Here is an 18,862-nt window from a genome sequence, read left to right as displayed (position 1 = left end):
TACTTGTTCTATTTCCTTCTGGATCAGGCATGCATAATATTACTTGGAGACTACAAATGGATAGGATCAGGACATATCCAAATTTGAATAAATTTGTATTTGACAGTTTGGCACATTTTAGATGTACTGTGGCTACACTTGGCTAATGACAAGATGTATGAGAGTCATATGAAAAGTACCTAGACGGTACCAAGTCACCAATCCCTGTCCCAAGTCCCTCCCTATAGTGAGCATTCATTTTTAAACAAAACCTCCATAATATTTCTCCCTGGAATGATATATTAATAAAGTAATATGAAAACATTGTATCAAATCATTAATTTCATAATTGCATACAGATTATATATAGTTGGACAAGGATACATACTGTACATACATCACACAGTGGACAATCTGAATATGGGCAACTATTTTTTCCCATTACAGAGAATGAATGAACATCCAGTAGGGCTATAAATTTAATTATTGCTTTGAGCAATTATTCAAATACAGAATAGCTCACAAACTCTATTCTATGATTCAGAGTAAACTAGAATAATTTTTTTCAATCAGAATTTTTGACTGGGGCTGATAGGCGTTATTGATAGGATAAATTTATAGTTTAAATACTTTGAAGATAACGAATAGTATTTTTATAGGTTTGAAAGTTCAATTTTCTTCTATACTGTGGTACCAACCCTCATCCTAGATCAGTGTTTCTTAACCTTGGGAACTTTGAGATGTGTGGCTGGCTGGGAAATTCTGGCAGTTCAAGTCTACATGTCTTAAAGTTGCCAAGACTGAGAAACACTATCCTAAATACAGCTTTACAAAGCTGATTGATAATGTATTGATCAGATTCTAATCCATTCACTTGACTTTACAAAGATACAAGATGATTGGTCTGGGGTGTTCTACTGTAAGTAACTTGATCCATTTCGTGGAGAAGGAACAAGAAGTTTTACAAGCATTGCAAATGCAGTCTACTCAATTCTCAACTACATTTTCCCAGACAATAGATAATAGCGTACACAAATAAATATTTCATGTGTTAGAGCTCTATTAATGGCATATGAATGTTATTTGACCAGGAAGAAATTGTCTGGGCAGGAGAGAGACAGAATGTACAAAATGTAAGCATGTGATATGACTTCTTTCAGCAGTTGAATCTTTGGGTGTGAAAAGAGGAAGGCTGAAATTTCTCTTCATAAGGAGAGGCACAAAAAAGTGCCTAGAATTTGAAGTAGGACTGGATGTCATAAATTCTGCACCATCTATCCAATCTTCTCAGGGACTGTCAGCTATCTGTCACTGCAGAATTACAATAAAGATTTAGATTCTAGTCATGTTTATCGAAATCTCCAGGGAGTTATAAACTAATCTATGCCTATGCCAAGAAAGCACGCACATAGAAAAGCAGATGTCACCCATAAAGACTGTTGTCCACATCGTTCTCTGACATTCCAATTTTGGAGATACTGGGATGCTAAGGAAAAGCATTGAAACCAAACTCTCTCTCCATCTGCAATACTATCTGAAGAATAGGTCCATTATCTCATTTTCTATGATGTGGGAGTATCCGATTCTCAGAGTCAAAGGAGTACTGATTTGCCATGAAAAAGAAAGATCAATGGAGAACCAGTGTGGCGATTAAGGTACTGGACTGACACTGGGAGTTCTAATCTTCCACTAAACTACAGAAGCTCATTATGTGCTTTTGGTCAGTTATTCTTCTTTAGCCCAACTTACTTGAAGAGGAGAGAGCACTGAATATGCAGTCTTGAGCCCCTGTACAAACAGCAGGGTATCAATAAATCAATCAGAGTCGTCAATTAAACAAAGAAAAGACCGTGTCTTCAGGATCTAGGTAAAATATACGGTGAGCACAGGAAGCAAAACTGAAAGTAGTCACATCAATACGATGTTGTGCCTATATTTACATATTTGAAACAAAGAACAATTGACCTTGTCTGAATCATGAATGAGGCAAAGGCTTAGTTATACAAAAAATCTGGAGGAAATGTCAGGTTTACAATGCTTATTCTGGCTTAAGGGCAATTCAGCAAGATGGATCATAGTAAGATAAGTATCTCCTACTGTTTGTGACTCGAGTAGGCTAAATAAAGAAGAAATTATGGATGCAGAATGACAAGGAATATATGAGGCATTTAGAATCACAAAGTGTACTGTGTCTGCAGAGTACACTGTGAAAGAAATCACCTGAGGTGTCAAATTCCCGAAGCTGTGAGAATCTCTTTACTGTGAACTTCAGAAATTAAACAGTTCTAATGCTCAGCTACAGAAAATGTCCTACATTTTCAGGTATTTCTTTGTTTTAAATTGTTGTCATTATTTTGCACCTCAAAGATGCCATTTTTTAAAAAAATATTGATGTGCATACTTATTTCTCAATATTTAGAGGCAAATAAGATAGAATTCATGCTTTTAAAACTGACGTGTGGATCTAGCTGTTTTGGGGGTGGGAGATAATTGAGGCCATGGTCTGCAACTGTTTCACTGGTGAAACCAGGAATCACATTTTAAGATTTATAAAGAGATTGCTTTTATTAAGAAATTGTTACTTCAAAGTATAGTCAATTAATTGCCACAAATTTCTTTAATGGCAAAGTTACAAATGAAATTCTTCCTCTATTGGATATGAAATGAGACAACCCAAGAATGGGCCTTCTAGTTTCAGAGCATGTGGGGCATAGGTTATTTGTCATAAATTTTAACAGGAAAAAACTCAAATAACAAAAGAAAAGAAAGCCCTTTGAATAATCACTTGGAACAATTTCACACTTGGCTATAATTTGGTAGTACTGACAATTCAATGCAAAATAAAGCTGAAATTTCACTTAAAAAAAACCCATTTCCTCTGTCTAGGAATTCCAGCTTTAAAACTGCAAATGTAAAGCTTGAATGCATTATTGATATCTTTTTTATCTCTGTGCATTCATAGTTTTACATTTCTAAATTACAATAATTGCTGGTCTTTCGTGTCAAACTATATCTCCAATCTCAATCAAAATGAAACTGTTGTACTACTAGAAAGTGTTTTATTTAATAAGCTTAGAATAAGAGGGTTTTTCTTTTAGTTACAAGCTAAATACGGAAGACTGAAATTTTGCACATACATGTAAATTTCCAAAGCATCAAGGAAGTAACTGCAATGTATTGGCCACAACTGTTTTAAATCATTTGTTTAATGTCTGACCTACATTGCTGTATTGTTTAACAGTTGCTGTTACTGAAAGCCAGACTGGCTGTCTCCAAGCTGATAATGAGGTTTGGGGCAGGAAACTGTTACTTTAAACCTATTGGTTGCCACCTAGAGGCTAACTGTATAAATAGCTGTGCAGCAGCCTTTAGGGCTGTTTCTGTTCTGAGTTAATAAACTTGTTTGCTGTTTCAACACTCTGTCTCATTCAATGCCTAAAGAACTGAAGATATAACAGTAACATTTTAGTCAATCCAAAAGGGACATACAGATTGTAGTAAAGATTTTGGAAATGCTTCTGTGGAACTGGAGATAGTTGCATTTTATTATTTTTAATTAAAAATAAAATATTGGTAAAAGATCAAACTAAAACATTCTTCATACACACCTTTCTAAATAACCTTTGTTGCAACCTTAAACACCCAAAGAACCACTTGGACCCATTTCCCAGAGAAAACATTGGGAGCCACAAAACTTGCGAGCGCACGCAAGGGGTGGGGAGCGTGATTGAAGAGTTTAATTAAAAAGAAATAGAGGCTACTGTGTAATGTGTTCTCTCTCTTTCTCTCTCTTCTCCCTCTTTCTCCTCTCTTTCTCTCTTTCCTCTCTCTCCTTTCCATCTCTTTCTCTCTCTTTCCTCTTTCCCTTTCTTTCCCCTCTCTCTCCCTCTTTCTTTCCTCTCTTTCTCTTTCCTCTCTCTCCCTTTCTCTCTCCCTCTTTCCATCTTTCTCTTTCCTCTCCATCTCTCTCCCTTTTTCTCTCTCCCTCTCTCACCCTTTCTCTCCCTCTTTCCTCTCACCTCCCTTTTTCTCCCTCCCTCTTTCTTTCCCTCTTTCCTCTCTCCCCTCTCCATCTTTCTCTCCCTCTCTCTTTCTCCCTTTCTCTCTCTTTCCTCTCCCTTTCTTTCCCCTTTCTCTTTCTCTTTCCTCTCCCTCTCTTTCCTTTCTCTTTCCTCTCCTTCTCTTTCCGTCTCTTTCTCTCTTTCCTATCCATCTCTCTCCCCCTTTTCTCTCCCTCTCTCCCCTCTCCCTTTCTTTCTCCCTCTCTCCTCTCCCTTTTCTCTCCCCCCTCCCTTTCTTTCTTTCCCTCTTTTTCTCTCTTTCCTCTCTCCCCTACTCTTTGTCTCTCTCCCTCTCTCTCTTTCTCCCTCTTTCTGCCTCTTTCTCTCTCCCCCTCTCCCTCTCCCTCTGTGCAATCTTCTGCTCACCTGGCAAGCTGGCTTCAAGCCATTCTCCAACAAGCTGACACAGATTCTTATTCGGCTGGCTCTCTCCTCCCCTTCCTGCTTCCTGCAGAGATGCAGCAAAGGGAGGAGCCCCACTCAATAAGCTTGTCAACTCGTCGGAGAATAGGGTGAGGCCACTCTCTTTTACACATACCTACAAACACACACACACACAGAGAGAGAGAGAGAGAGAGAGAGAGAGAGAGAGAGAGAGAGAGAGAGAGAGAGAAGGGAAGCGCAAGTGCCTTTCTGTGTCTCTGTCTCTTTCTCTGCAAATGGCAGAGGAGGCTGGGAGTTGCAGGAGAAGGCTCAAAGAGCCACATGTGGCTCCGGAGCCGCAGGTTGCTGACCTGTGGCCTAGACTGATGCTACTATTTACATGGACAGAAAAAGAAAACCATGGAGAACCATGCAGGGTAGTAATATTGTTAGGCTCAATGAGAGGAAAAAGAAATGTGCAAATGTTTGATTCTTTAGAACTCTTAAATCAGGACAGATATTATGAAAATCAGGGATTGAAAACAAGCAAATAATTTCAAAAGTAAATTGGTTAACACCAGTCACTCATTATGTTAGTAATAGTAGTTATTATAATAGTAGTTATGTTACCAATAACTACTATTACCTAATTCATTCTGTCTACAATCTTAGTAGTGAGACTGGACATTAGATCCTTTTGCTGAAATATTGAAAGTAATCTTTGGATTCTTATTACATTGCAACCTTTGATTAATTCCAAAACAGAGTCAGAACTATTTACACAACTCTAAATATTCACAAAATTCAATATTTACAGTATTTTTCTTTTTGTTTAACCTATAACAGAGAATCTTACTTATTATAAGAGATGCGGTACATAATAGTGCATTTTTTAAAATGCAATATAGTTTTCACCCTGACTTTTAAAAATGCTACATATGTGGAAACTGCACACTGCCTTTCAAATCACTTTTCCTCAGGAGGTGAAATATCAGGAACTGGCAATACAAGTACTCCTCAACTCACAACCAATCACTTAGCCTAAGTACAAAGGTACTTATGACTGGTTCTGAAGTTCTGTTGGCTGCCATCCCATGGTCATGTGACCATATGTCAGGCATTCGGCAACTGGCCTTGATTACCACTGTTTGCAGTGTGCCCCAATCATGTTTTATGACATTTTTGCTGAAAACCAGCATTTACTTCCACTTTTCAGCAAAATCAGCCCATACTGACAATGGGTTTATTTAATGACTGTAGTGTTCAATTAACAACCATCATAAAAAAGATCATAAAAGAGATCTAGTCATTTGGTGATCCGCTTTACAACTATCACATCTTATGACTGTAATGGGCAGGCTCCATTATGGTCGTAAGTTGAAGGTTACCTATAGGATCAGAGAGAGATAAACCAGAAAACTAAGTGGGCAGTTCACACACAAAAAGGTAGCTTGGAACCCCGAAACAATATTGTGAGTATCTGTGTGGCTATTTGCATTTTTCAGTTGACAGATGGGCACAACCAGAATGCTTCCCTTGATGTCTGCCTTGAGTCTAGGCGTCAGGAAGTAGGTAATAGTTCAACTATGCTTCTTTGCTAGTCACTCAGATATCTTGTACATTGGGATAGATTATAAATATTGTCAATCAATCAGTCAGTCAATCAATCAAAGAGAAAATAATCTGCCCATAAAGTTAACAATTGCAGCACTGCAGAGTAAAACTTGTGTTGTAAAATTTTTAGTAAATGGCATAAAGCCAGAAGGAAGTCAACTAAGGTTCTCATATAGGCCAGTATTACCAAATAGGCTCAGAAATGCTCTCAACTGCCTCAAAACACCAAGGGGCCCATACTAACCTCTTCAGGTGGAAATTTTAAGATAACCAGATTGCAGGATGGTAAACCTGCCAACAAGCTTCTAAAGCAGCGGTTCTCAACCTGTGGGTTGTGACCCCATTTGGGGTCGAACGACCATTTCACGGGGGTCGCCAAACAACGCGATCCGCCATTTTTTTTCTCAGCCGGCGCAGGGGGCGGCACCACGCATGCGCGCCGTGCAGGGGGCGGCACAAGAGGGTGCTGCCGCACATGCGCGCCACGCAGGGGGCACCACTGCGCATGCATGCCATGCAGGGGGGCGCATGTTTATGAGATCCATAATCCTGGGTATTTCAATTTTGTTAGGTGTGCTATGGAGCAATATGGTCATAGATTTTTTTTGGCTAATTCTGGATCTATGGACATTGAAAGGGCTGTGACATCAAATGAGATGATAATTTCATCCTCATATATAGTCACATCTCTGATTGTTTAAAAGTGCTGTAATAAGGAGTTGATGGAGTGTTTGCTTCCTCTTGTGAGGTGACAAACTTTTTTGTCATTTCTTTTGCAATGTTGTAGGTAGGGGTCCTCAATAATGACACAAATGGATGTATCATTATAATATGTCAGGCTTGTGTATTTTGGGACATCCATAGAAGCATAGGAGGATGGGTCCGTTGCTTCTCATCTGCCATTGTTCTCTTTGGTAATTTGGTCTTTTTTAATGAGGTTACTGAAAGTTCTCTTGAACTGGTTGTCTAGTTTCCGTATTCTTTTTATTAAATTTACTGGGATGTAAATATAAGTAGAATGTCAAGTAACCAATTCACTATCACAAAATAGGAAAGGGAAATAAAAACAAACAAACGAATTCCAGAATAAATTGAATTACAAAATATAATCCAATAGTAATCATTCAACAAAACATGTTGTCTGAGTATCTTATTCACTAATACAAATTAAATTCCTAATCCCTAAATCTTGTCTCTAATCATTGATAAAATAGATCCCTAGTTTGAAAATGTTCTGTTTCTTCTTTTTATTTCAACCTTAAAGTAAGTCTATCCATTTCTGCACAGTCTAGTATTTTTTTAATTATTTCTTCTTCTGGTGGTATTTCTTCATTCTTCCAGTATTGTGCAAATATAATTCTTGCTGCTGTTATCACATGTAAAATCAAATATGTACTTTGCTTGTCAAGTTTTTCTGGCATTATACCTAGTAAAAAAAAATCAGGTTTATAATTTATATGTTTCTGTAACATTTTTTCTAACCAAGTGTGAATTTTTGTCCAATATTTCCTTGCTTTAACACATGTCCATGATAAACATATGATAATAAGTACCTGGTTTATACTCAAATACTTTGGCCACCTAATGAGAAGGAAGGACTCACTGGAGAAGGGCCTAATGCTGGGAAAGATTGAGGGCAATAGAAGAAGGGGATGACAGAGAATGAGATGGCTGGATGGAGTCACTGAAGCAGTAGGTATGAACTTAAATGGACTCCAGAAGATGGTAGAGGACAGGAAGACCTGGAGGAATGTTGTCCATGGGGTCGCGATGGGTCGGACACGACTTCGCAATTAATAACAACAACCTGGTTTATGCTTACATTTCCAACATTTCTCTGACATATTTTTAAACATTTTTGCTAACCTTGTTGATGGCAAGTGCCATCTGTAGAACATTTTGTATAGATTTTCTTTATAAGAGGCTGACATTGTCAATTTATAGTTTCTTTCCCACAAACTTTGCCAATTCTCTAAGTCTATATTATTTCCAAAATTCTTTGCCAATACTATCACTGTTTCTTTTACCTGTTCATCTTCCATTTTCAGATTTAATAAGAAATAGAACTTCCGGTGGATCTGCATGGCGATGGCGGCTACTTTGTAGCCGTCCTCCTGGGTAAGTGTAATGAACCGCTATGAACAGCAGACATCAGCTGTTCAGCGGTTCAAAATCCCCCTCCTGGGCAAAGGGGGTGGGTAGAGGGTTGTCTGAATAGTGGTAGAGCCTCTTATGCACCCCCCTTTCCTTTTTTGGGGGGGGGTGACAGAGTGCTCCCACGGAGTTCAGACTGTCTCCGCTTCCCAGCTGCTTTTGTCCCTAGGGACAAAACAAGCCGTTGCAAACACCTCCGCGCTTAAAGTGATCTGGTGAGTTTTTTTTAGAAGCGGACAGAGTTGATTAGAGGATTTATTTTTTTTTTGCTTTCTTTGACTTTATATGCATTTTAAGTTTAAAGATTTATTTTCATGTTTATATTCTCTCCTTTTACTTTTTACTTTGTGCTGAAAGGGAAAGTAAAATGGTGATCGGCAGACTGCCGTTTCTTTTTGTTTTTGCTTTGTTGGGAAGTTAGAACGCTGATCGGTTTCTTTCTTTTTTTTTGCCCTTTTAATGACTGGATGGATTTTAGAAGCATTATTATTTTTGTTATTTAACTTTTTAGTTTTGTTTTTTTGTATTTTTAATAGTCTGGTCTTTTGGTGTTTAAGACTTTTAAAAGGCAGGTTTTTTGATGTTTCTCCTCCCCTTTTTCTTTCCTCTTCTTTTTAATGATTGGAATGGATATTTTAACTCCCTTTTTTTTAACTCCCTTTTTTCTTTTTATCATAATGATTTTTCTTTTGAGAGAGTCTTGATTTTTTCTTTTTTTTTCTTTTTCTTTTTTTTGAAGGAATTTTTGTAATTTTTAAGAAGGAGTAAGTTTCTTTTTAAGATGGCTCCAAAGCGCCCAGGAACCTCTACAGCTTCTAAATCAATAGTTCCACCCTCCTCTGTAGCCCAGCCAATAACTGTGATAGATTTGCAAGATATGATGGGAAATGTTATAATTCAAATTAGGGCAGAAATGAAAAAGATTTTAGAGGAAAATAATAAGACTTTGAGGCAAGATATAGTTTTGGCTTTAAAAGGAGTTGCTTCTGTTCTTGAAAAGTTGAATTCCCGTGTGGAAGAAGTAGCTGAAAAAGTGGAATTAATGGAGGGAAAAATTGAAAGTATGGAAAAAGAAATGGAAAATGAGATTCTTATGCTTCAATATGGTCAAATGGAATATGCCTTAAGAATAAGAGGCTTGGGAGAATCTTTGCAAGGAGATCTGAAAGAGATGGTTGCAAAGGACTTTGCCGTGATTTTGAATAAAAGAAAGGAGGAAATATTTAGTGAAATTGAAAAATTATTTAGAGTCAACTCCGTGGTCGCAGTGCAAAAGAATTTGCCAAGAGATGTGGTAATTTATTTTGGAAAAAGATCTTTACGCAATGAAATCATACAAGCTTTCTATAAGAAGAGATTTCAAATTGCTTCACAAGACGTCATAATCTTAAAGGAGATCCCACCTAAAATCTTAAGAAGAAGAAAGGACTTTGTTTTCTTAGCAGATGAACTTAAAATGAGACGAATTTCGTTTAGATGGGATGTTCCGATTGGAATGGTGGTCAACTACCTGGGGATATGTTACAGACTTAACACTGTTGCTCAAGCAAAAGATTTTTATACTTCGGTCCTGGGGGTATGTTTATCGCCATCTATTAAGTTTAAAGCCTTGGAAGAAAAGAATGTAGAATTACAGTTTGAAGAGCCTATATTTATGAAAATTGGGGAATCCTTGGACCCTAAAATTGGGGAACATTTGTTGGAGAGGTTCAACACGTTCAGATTGAGGAGCAAAAGATAACTTGTGTAGCACATAATTGCAAAGAAAAACAACAACAGAAGAAGATTAAGGAAGCCTCACATTTAGTGGCTCTTGAACCTGCGGGAGAAGCAAGATTTACAAAGCCTTTGGAGCAATCTTTAAAGGTGGAATTGCTGTCTGAAATGGAAAATGGGAAATCTCAGCTTGAGGGGTTTCAACAAGCTGAGAGGAAGGGGAGGATAACTTGCGCAACATATAAAGAAAACCAACAGAATGAGGAGTTTAAGGAATCCCCATGTGTATTGGTTTCTGAGTCGTTGGGAGATTCAGCATCCTTAAAGGCAGAGCTTAGAGCATACCTTTTGAGCTTGATAAGCTTAAAGACGGAGACTGAGAATGAAAATGGATAACTGAGACTAATAATAATATGATAACGGATGGAGAGTGAAAATGGACAACTGAGACTGATAAAGATTGTGTTAAAAATTGAGACTGATAATAATATGATAACGGATGGAGTGAAAATGGACAATTGAGACTGATAAAGATTGTGTTTCTTGTGGATGGAATTTGTTATTGGTGAAGATTTAAATGTTTAGTTATTGTTAAAGACTTAAATGTGTATAAGGGATTTTTTAAGTTTTAATTAATGTTTAAATTTGTGTTTTGGAGGGAGTTTATAAAAATGATAATAATATCAGTATTATTATTATTTTCAAGATGAAATTTGATTAAATGTGTATAAGGGGTTCTTAATATTTTATGTTTTAAGTAATGTTTAAATTTGTGTTTTGGAGGGAGTATAATTTGTTTATTTCAACATTTTAAGTTTTAAGTAATGCTTGAAGTTTTGGAGAGAGTATAATTAGTTTAATTAAATGTATTCAGATTTGCTAATGATTCATATTAGATTTTATATTGTAGGTATAGATGTTCAAAGAAAGTTGTGTTTAAAATTGTGTTTTGGAAGGAACTTATATAGAATGATGGATAATATTATAAGTATGATTAGAAGATGTTTAGAGTATATTATAATGTGTTTAATGATTTTAATTACTATTATCTTTTAGAGATAATTTATTTAACTTAAGGTATTTAGATTTGTTTAGGATTTATAGGTGCTTTAAGTTTTTTTTTCTTCTTTTCCTTTTTTTTTTTTTTTGAAACATTTTGGATAAGCCTGTAACCAACTCTGGGAGGTCTAGGGTAGGGTTAGGGAGGTTTGGGGAGTTGGGGGAGGGTATGGGAGGGTGGGGGGGTTGGGGAGGGGATTTGTTTTGTAAAATTTTAAAAATTTTCAATAAAAAAAAAGAAATTGTACATTTTTTAATTAACTTTTTGTCAGAAGTTAGTAATATCTGGTAAAATATAGTCTGCTCTTTATAAAATCCATACTGTTTAATATCTTTCTCATATCTCATTTGCATTTGTAAATGTGACCACCATGTTAAATTGATGCCGATTTTCCATCTGTCTAGATTTTAAGTTTTCTTCAGAATTTAGAATATCTTTATATGTCCATATTTTATCAAGACTGACTAGATTTGGGTGTACAAATGCTTCCATTGTTGAGAGCCATCCTGGAATTTTCAAATAGATCTTACATTTTATTTTTCCCCATGTTAATAACAGTGCATTTCTAATATAGTGGTTTGGAAGTACAGTATTTATGTATTTAATTTTTTCCATACCATAAAAAAGCATGCCAACCAAGTTGTAGGTCATGTCCCTCCAAGAACAGCAATCTTTTATTTCTAAGAGTTATCCATTCTTTTACCCATGTTAGCACTGATGCTTGATAATATAAAACCCATTCTGGGAGGCCAAAACTTCCATTTTGTAGCATTTTCAATTTAATTCTAGCTAGAATTAAAGAGAATGATCTTATTGATGTGATATACATCAATTGTTAATAGTTGAACTCTCAATTTGTCTCTTCACTAGTATTGAATACTTTCATTAACCTATAGTTTTCATTACTGAGGGTGGATCTCCTTCAGGATAATCTTAGAAAGCTATCTGGCTGCTGAGGGAAACAGAACATTGGCTTTAATGAATCTATCTTCATCCAGTAAGCTATTACTTGAATGATCACAAACATAATTTTGCTATTTATTAGACTGTGCTACTATTTTTATTGTTCATAACACAATAATTCACTGTTCATCAACTAGGTATTTTCCTAGATTACAACATTTGGAATTCTAAGGCTGCATTCCCATGCTGCCTAGGAATTGTAGGACTGGTAGCTTAAAACCTCCGGAAGATATTAACTGTTTCAACATCTACAAATAGGAAGCTTCCGGTGGATCTGCACACGCGATGGCGGCTACTTTGTAGCCGTCCTCCTGGGTAAGTGTTTGAATCGCTATGAACAGCGGACATCAGCTGTTCAGCGGTTCAAAAACCCCTCCCGGGCAAAGGGGGGGGAAGAGGATTATCTGAATAGTGGTAGAGCCTCTTATGCACCCCCAAAGTTTTTTTTGGGGGGTGAAAAGAGTGCTCCCTGTCTCCGCTTCCCAGCTGCTTTTGTCCCTAGGGACAAAACAAGCCGCTGCAACCACCTCCGCGATTAAAGTGAACTGGTGAGTTTTTCTTAGAAGCGGACAGAGCTGAGTAGAGGATTTAGTTTTTGCTTTCTTTGATTTTATTTGGATTTTAAGTTTAAAGATTTATTTTCACTTTTATATTCCCTCTTTTTATTTTTTTTCCCTTTGTTGAAAGGGAAAGTAAAATGGCGATCGGCAAGCCTTTCGGTGTTTTTTTGGGGGGGGGAAGATAGAATGGCGATCGGCAGGCTTTTTGGTGTTTCTTTTTTCCCTTTCCCTTTTCCTTTTTTTTTTTAATGATTGGAATGGAGTGTCAGTATTATTATTTTTGTTTAACTTTTTTGTTTTGTTTTTTGTACTTTTTGTACTTTTAAAAAATGGAATGGATTTTTTCTATTTAATTATTTTTTTTCTTTTTCTCTTCTCTTTTTTTGAACTCCTTTTTTATTATAATGATCTCCTCTTGAAGGATTTTTTTTTTTTTGATTTTATGGAGTTAATTTCTTTTTTTCCTTTGCTTAATTTTTGCAATTTCTAAGAAGGAGCAAAGATTTTCTTTAAGATGGCTCCAAAGCGTCCAGTAATCCCTACAGCTCCTAAGGTGGCTTCTTCTTCGGTGTCATCATCAGCGCAACAATCTAAATCAATAGCTTTACCTTCTTCTTTGGCACAGTCAACAATGGTGAAGGATTTGCAAGATATGATGGGAGATGTTATACTTCAAATTAGGGGAGAAATGAAAGAGATTTTAGAGGAAAACAATAAGACTTTGAGGCAAGAGATAGTTTTGGCTCTAAAAGGAGTTGCCTCTGTTCTTGAAAAGCTGAATTCTCGCGTAGAAGAAGTAGTAGAAAAAGTGGAATTGATGGAGGGAAAATTTGAAAGCATGGAAAAAGAGATGAAAAATTTTCAAGATGAGATTCTTATGCTTCAATATAAACAAATGGAATATGCCTTAAGAATCAGAGGTTTGGGTGAGTCTGTGCAAGGAGATCTGAGAGAGATGGTTGCAAAGGACTTTGCTGTGATTTTGAATAGAGAAAAAGAGGAAATACTTAGTGAAATTGAACAGACATTTAGAGTTAACTCTGTGGTGGCAGAGCAAAAGAATTTGCCAAGAGATGTGGTAATTTATTTTGGGAAAAGATCCCTACGCAATGAAATTATACAAGCTTTTTATAAGAAGAGGTTTCAAATTGCTTCACAAGATGTTATAATTTTAAAGGAGATCCCATCTAAAATTTTAAGAAGAAGAAAAGAGTTTGCTTTTTTAGCAGACGAACTTAAAAAGAGACAAATTTTGTTTAGATGGGATGTTCCGACTGGAATGGTGGTGGGTTACCTGGGGATACGTTATAGTCTTAATACTGTTTCTAAAGCAAAAGACTTTTATACTTCGGTCCTGGGGGTATGTTCATCGCCACCTACCACGTTTAAAGCTTTGGAAGAAAAAAAGGCAGAATTGCAGTCTGAAGTGCTTACACTTATGAAAATTGGGAAATCTCAGTTTGAGGGGCCTCAACAAGTAGAGATGGAGGAGAAGAGGACAACCTGTGTAACATACAATTGTAAAGAAAAGGATCAACAGAAGAAGCTCAAGGAAGTTTCACAAGTATTGGTTTCTGAATCTGCGGGAGAAGTAGGATTTATAAACTTTTTGGAGCAACCTTTAAGGGCAGAATTGCAGTGTGAAGAGCCTATATTAATAAAAAATGTGAAACTTGTGCAACATATAAACGTAAAGAAAAAGACCAACAGAAGAAGGAGGTTAAGGAAGCTTCACAAGTATTGGTTCCTGAGTTTGTGGGAGAACCAGGATTTACAAATTTTTTGGAGCAGATTTTAAAGGGCAGATTTTAAAGCACTTCTTTCGAGGTTTATGGACAAGAGAGACTGATAAGGATTGTGTTTATAGTGGATGGAACTGGTTATTGGAGAGAAGATTATGGAGATCGAATGAAAATTTTAGATAAGAAGTTTAAGTTTAAGTACTTAGTTTAAGTACTCAGAAGACTATTGAGATTGCGGGAGAAGTAAGATTCATAAATTTTTTGGAGCTACCTATAAGAGGTTTATGGATAAGAGAAGGAATGTGTTTACTGTGGAGGAATTTGTTATTGGTAAAGATTTAAATAGGTATAAGGGAATTTTAATGTTTCAAGTAATGTTTAAATATGTGTTTTGGGATAACAATATAAGTATGATATGAAAAGGTTTAGAGTATATTATAAAATGATGGATAATAATATAAGTATGATATGAAAAGGTTTAGAGTATATTATAATTTGTTTAAAGATTGGTTTTTTTTCTTCTTTTCTTTTTCTCTTTCTATTATTATTATTATTTTTAAGAGAAGGTAATTTGTTTAATTAAACGTATTTAGACTTGTTTAGGATTTATATGTTTTTTAAGTTCTTTTTTATTTGATAGGAGAGAAGATTATGGAGATTGAATGAAAATTTTAGATAAGAAGTTTAAATTTAAGCATTTAGTTTAACTATTTAAAAGAGTATTCAGTTTTAATGGTATAATGAATGTTTATATGCTTATTTTTGTGTTTTAGAGTAAAGAAAGAGGGAGATTAGATCTTATATTGTAGGTATAGATATTTAAAGAAAGTAATGTTTAAATTTGTGTTTTGGGGATTCTATATAGAATGATGGATAATAATATAAGCATAATACTAGAAAATGTTTAGAGTATATTTTAATGTGTGTTTAATGTTTGCAATTATTATCTTTTAGAGAAGATAATCTGTTTAATTTAATGTATTTAGATTTGTTTAGGATTTATATGTGTTTTAAGTTTTTTTTATTATTTTTTATTTTTTTCGAAAAATTTTAATTAAGCCTGTACTCAGCTCTGGGAAGGTTGAGGGAGGGTATGGGAGGTTTGGGGAGATGGGGGAGGGTATGGGAGGGCGGGGGGGTTTGGGGAAGGGATTTGTTTTGTAAAACTCAAAAATTTTCAATAAAAAAAAAATCTACAAATAGATCCAATGATCCTGTTTCAAAAGTAGTCATGAATTTCTAATACACTACATAGATTTTTAATTTTAAATAGATTTTTAGGTAATCATCCAACCAAGCTACTTTTACTAACATAAACTATATTGGAAGCAATTTTATGGACCAGATTTGGAAACCTCATGTAAGGTAAATTAGGAAAGACTTTGACTCATCAAGAGAATAAATATAAAATGGTTCACTTCTTCCGAATGACATTTTATGTATTAGAACTTACAGCAAATCCAAACAAGAATGTTTTGGAGGATAGACAATTATCTCCACACAGTTCACTCAGGGAAATGACAGACTTAATTTGAAAAGGCGATTCAAAATGCATTCCTCAGGAATGCTGCAAGCCTCCCTTAGCAACTGGGCATATACACAACAGCCAACGGAGTTGTCATTCCTCCACCAGTCAGGATACTGCTTTCTTCTCATGTCATTCCTATTGGAAGTTAAAAGCAACCTACAGCTGGGGGCTGAGAGAAACAACTGTGATGCTGCTTCTCTGCTTTCCTACTCAATCCGCTGGATGTAGGAACGAAAAGAAAAAGACAATCTTATCACTAGGGGTGCTCATAAGGGGAAGGGGGGTAACAGTTAAAATGGATAAAATCATGTGATTGAAGCCCACACCCTTCTTATAGGTATCTGTGATGACCATAAAAAGGGAGCAAGACATTAATCACATGATCATCATCTTGATTTTTGTTTTTTTGTTTTTACCCTCTGATAGAGAACCCAAAGATAGGCAGAAATAAACTGAAGATCCTCAATCTTCTTCCATCTCTTTTCTAAATCTGAAAAGGAATGTTGATAGAAATTTTTCTGCATCTTTCTTCTACCAATGTTCAACCAGCTTGATGGAAGAAACTTTTCTTCTGAAATTAATTTTAAAGGAAGTGTGCATTTCAATGGAATTCTAATGAGTGGGATGTTCTTGCATATATTCTGTATAAGATAAGCATAACATGAATGCTTTGTCTTTTACTGAGCATTCATATCTCCCTTCCTCCCCCCTCCCTCAACTTCCTATACTTCCTTTAGGAAGCTATTATGAAGGAACTCAACCCACTGGGCTTTTTCAGATGAGGAAGTGTATACAGTCAGGAAAACTTCAGACCAATCAAAAACAATCTCAACAGTACCTTCAATTATATGTGATAATAATGTGAGTTCAAAAATACTGCAGGAAAAAAAAATCAAATATGTTGAATATAAGATAGAAAGGAACAGTTTTTCAAAGGGGGGAAACACCTAAAAAATTGCAAAGTAGATTGAATTGAAATTGAAAGACTATTTTAAAATGAATATGATCTGCTAGAAAATGGCAGTTTTAATATGGTAGAATAAAATCATTAAATACAAAGGTCAGGGAAATAATCAGATTATAACATTAAATTTAGAATTGCCTGTGGAATTTTGTCTTCTTTTCAGTTTATAAATATCATCATCATAGGACAAAACCCCCAGCTAACTATAGTGGGAGATCTTTGAAGGATAAGATTGTATAATTTGTTATATTACACTAAATGATGGGGAAATTATTCAGATTATAATATACAGGGGGGTGAACCTTTGCCCAAATAAATAACATAGGAGTTCTCATCATGTTCTCAATAACTACTTTAGATATTAAAACTTTAGTGGTAATTGAAGGCAGGAAGAGCTGTCAGTTGTAGGAGATGACCAGGGAGGGGTCAAACACATCATCGGTCATGAGCCCCTGCACACTCACAAGAAACCTAAGTCCAGCCCACCTTGAATTCCTTTCTATTCTTAACTCCCATTAATTTCCCTCGACTGTTAGTAGTTCAGATTCTTGTAATAAATCTTTATACTCATTTGAACTGCCTGAATCTCTTGACTTCCTGGGCACTTGACACTGGTGATGACAACATTCCTATAAATTTAATAAAAGCTATCATTAATTAGTGGGCATATAGCTCAAAGATCAAGGATTAACAACAATCATCCCAATTTTTTAAAAGGTGATAAATTATGCCCATCAAAAGATAAGTGTATTCATTTCCTGAATGGCTTTAGTAAGACTTATTTACTACAAAATATCAAATATAGCCTGATTCTCTTTAGGTGGCTATGTAAAATTCATCCAAGTTTTCTATATTGGAAGTTGAAAGAATGAACACCAGCATTGAACAGGCAGAGTTTAGGCCAAGCTATTCTATCCTGGAGTAGGGCTCCTTTAAATATTGCTCAATATTGAGCAATTGATAGTGGAAGAAGATAATTCCCTGGACCAAAATGTGTTGTCACCTAAAAGGAAATTATAATGTGAACTTTTCTTCTTTAAGTGACCGTATTAACTTATGGTCATCTGATTACTGTAATATCAAATGACAAAGGGGTTGGACAGGCCCATCTACTGGCCCCATTATTGATGGTTTATGTCAGTTCTACAATAATGAGCTTAGTAAATTGTATTTTAATACAGACAGACAAAGAGACATATACACACTATTAATTAATAAACACCTTAAGGCCTAGCTACATGCTAATTAATTTCCATGAAAATAACAGGAATTAAGAAATCTTTACATGCATCGGCTAGTAATTGAAAGGGGACTGACAGATAACAGAAAGACAACATAAACACAAATCAAAGTTAGAAGTTGAAATTGCAACATTTTTGGTACTATTTTTCACATCTCTAGAAACTGGAGAGCTTATAGCAGCTTGAAGAAGTGCAAATACAATTCTTAAATTCTGTAATCCAGCAAGAGAATATTCTATTCCACCAGCAGTGTAAGCATTGTGGCAAAGTTGACTGCTTAACTGTCATGTGGTTCCCAATATGTAGTTTATCAATATTATTGTCCTCTGAAAACTATACACACCAAACTGTTGAGATCGATTTTTGCAGTTTTCCAATGTGATTCTAATTTACTTTTCTATTTATCTAGAAAGTGTATGTTTACCTATTTCACATAAAAATACACGAGAAAACTTATAAAGCCCATAGAAAACAAGGCAAAAGCCACTATTAACAACAATAATACTATAACTAAGGTTCTTTATAGCCGACATATATCACTAAAATCACATATTGTTCTCAACTAAGTATGTGGCTTAATGTCTGAGGGAAGAGCCAAATCTTTATGGCTTTCTGAGTGCAACTAATGTTATCTTAAGTTAGAAGGGGGAAGCAATCCCAGCCTGGTTGCATCTCCCTAATTTGAGGATGAAAAATGCTATATTTTTCATCAGGATTTCCTTCTCTAGTATTTTTTGGATGCTGCAGATTCCAAGTGGAATAAAATTTTTACCAAGAAATTAGAGCTGTAGCTTATCCACTGAAGTGCTGACATCCATGGGATACCGAAATGCTAAATCTCTGATCAAACATTTCCAAGACAGATTTACAACAGGAATAGACTTTGGTTTATAAATATCCACCTGAGCTATCCAGCA

At 35.6% G+C, this 18,862-nt stretch overlaps 1 protein-coding gene across 30 annotated transcripts in view; it reads right to left on the bottom strand.

Moving 5' to 3' along the window:
• Positions 1–18,862, bottom strand: part of SORBS2 (sorbin and SH3 domain containing 2) — a 205,273-nt gene that overhangs the window by 173,053 nt on the left and 13,358 nt on the right. The gene's annotated exons all lie outside the window — the stretch shown is intronic.

Source organism: Crotalus tigris, unplaced genomic scaffold, assembly GCF_016545835.1.
Source record: "Crotalus tigris isolate CLP2741 ecotype Arizona unplaced genomic scaffold, ASM1654583v1 scf7180000024432.2438137, whole genome shotgun sequence".
NCBI lineage: Eukaryota > Metazoa > Chordata > Lepidosauria > Squamata > Viperidae > Crotalus > Crotalus tigris.
This window is presented reverse-complemented; position numbering and strand designations above follow the sequence as displayed.